The sequence below is a fragment of the Octopus bimaculoides genome, chromosome 15 (genome assembly GCF_001194135.2).
Source record: "Octopus bimaculoides isolate UCB-OBI-ISO-001 chromosome 15, ASM119413v2, whole genome shotgun sequence".
NCBI classification, from domain to species: Eukaryota; Metazoa; Mollusca; class Cephalopoda; order Octopoda; family Octopodidae; genus Octopus; species Octopus bimaculoides.
This window is the reverse complement of record NC_068995.1, coordinates 634,385-636,508: the sequence shown is the minus strand read 5'-3', so window position 1 is coordinate 636,508 and position 2,124 is coordinate 634,385. Positions and strand designations below refer to the sequence as shown.

The 2,124-nt window shown below is 35.7% G+C and overlaps 1 protein-coding gene across 4 annotated transcripts in view; it reads right to left on the bottom strand.

Moving 5' to 3' along the window:
- The window catches only part of LOC106882456 (filamin-A), a 124,117-nt gene that overhangs the window by 87,702 nt on the left and 34,291 nt on the right, over positions 1-2,124 (bottom strand). Inside the window, exon 1 of one of the 4 annotated variants that reach the window (XM_052973143.1) lies at positions 1,264-1,452. The exons of the other annotated variants lie outside the window; for them this stretch is intronic. The gene's annotated coding sequence lies outside the window, so the exon portion shown is untranslated. Of the gene's footprint in view, positions 1-1,263; positions 1,453-2,124 lie in introns of those variants that run through there. 4 annotated transcript variants of the gene reach the window in all.

Sequence of the window (2,124 nt, the reverse complement as noted above, 5' to 3'; positions counted from 1 at the left end):
ATATATATATAATTCTTCACTGCACCCTACCCCGCAAAAGAGACCCCCCCAAATCACGAATGACCGCCAAGAATTAAGAGAGGCAAACAGAGGATGTAAAAATGTTTTCTCTTAGAAGTATCCCCTCACCACCACCGTCGCGCAGCCATTCCAATATTAGTTTCCTTCGATGAACGTCTAAAATTGCTGCAATTTCGGAAAAGCAAGAATTGTTATTTTTCGGATTGTTCAGCCCTAGATCAGCCGTGACTTTACCGATCAAAGACATTACAGTCGTGACAATCCTGTCTTATTTTGTGGGTGGGGGACAGACAATCATATAACTAGTACTACATTAACCAACATAGTTATCAACTGTCATCTTTTAAAGACAACAGTTAGGTAATTCATGGGCGATTTTGGTGTGATTTTTGGTGATTGAAGGCGACAACATAAATGGCTGACTCACTTTTTGAAGAAAAGAAAATGTGTTTGTGAAGGAAAACTTTTCTGTCAATTTTATCGATGATTTAAATCCATTTCGTCAAGATTATCGATGATTTAAACTCAGATTACAAACATGTTTTGAGTTTCGGCTCTCTAACAAGATTCAATCCGGCTCAAACAGACACAACAAACGAAAGCGTTGTTTCTCGCTCGCCACAAAATCCAGATACGCCATTTTCATTCTACAATGTTTCTTTGGTATTGTTGCATAACTCCTAGTCGGTTTTAATCGAATAGAATCAATGATTAAAGATTCTCCAGCAAAACTTCGACCAATTAGATTCTTTTTCGATTGTAGTCTTAGTAATTTTAAGTACATGTGTCCAGAACGACTGCTTCAAATGTCCCACTTCTTGGCTTTCGTTTTTGCTTTTGTTTTTAGACAGCAAGAAGAGATAAAAGGTTTAAAAGTAGATTTAGTTGAACATATTTGCGGAACCAAGTAGAGAATCCATTATTGACTTTGATAGATTTCACAAAAAATACAAAATAAATGAATCGCATTTATCATTAATGAAGGTAGAAAAGGGATGTTGTGAGTGAATGCCGTTCCACTTAGGGTGAAGGGAAAAAAACATTAGAAATATACTTCATTTTTTAAATATAAGCATTTACGATTATACATATATACACACACACATACATACATATATATATATTATATATATATATATATATATATATATATATATATATATATATATATATATCATATATGTATATATTTTATATGATTAGTAATTAGCAATTTAAAAATGAAATGATTTTGGTACTTACAGTTTTAAATATGAAATAAAGTTTAAAACTATTTTATGGAGATGGTGATAAGTATGTTTTTGTTGTTGTTGTAGTAGTAGATGTTATTGTTGGCTAAGTAACCACTCTGCCAAGCTGGTCTGCTACGATAGATACTTAGAACTAAAGTCTAAGATATAATTCTTTGGCCGTCTTTGAAAATTGCTTCAAAATATTGAGAGCTAAAAATAGATCTTATTAACAGCTTCTTCTTCCTCCAATAAGAATCCAGGAAATTATTATTGGGGGCACTATCTCCGCAATTGGAAGTAAAAACACCCTTAATCATTTTCTCTACCTTCACACCCCAACCCCTTCACTTCATTCTTCCTCTCTCCCTCTATCTCATTTAATCTCCCTCCCACTTTTACTTCATTATTTAACACTAGACATCATCTCTCCCTCTTCCTTTCTCTTTCTCTCTTTCGCTTTTTTTTTAAAATTTGGTCACATGTCTCTCTGCGTGTGTGTGTGTGTGTGTGTGTGCCGTGTATACGGGTGTGTTTGTATGAGGGTGTCTGTATGTAGAAATGTGTGTTTTGCTGGTGCCTGTTTATACCTGTGTATGGGTGCTGGTCTCTGAGTGTATATGTGTGTGTGTGTGTGTGAGTGTGTGGGTGTGTGGGGGTGTGGGGTGTGTGTGACTGTGTTTGTGTGACTGTGTTTGTGTGCGTGTCTGCGAATAGGCGTGAATGTGTCTGAGTGTGCGTGTATGTATGTATCATGTATCTGCGCGTGCGAGTGTGCGTGTGTGAGAGAGTGTATGAATGTATTTATGTATGAATATATATGTTTTGTTTGTGGCTGCTTCTACCTGATTATGTGTGCTGGTCGTTAATAGGT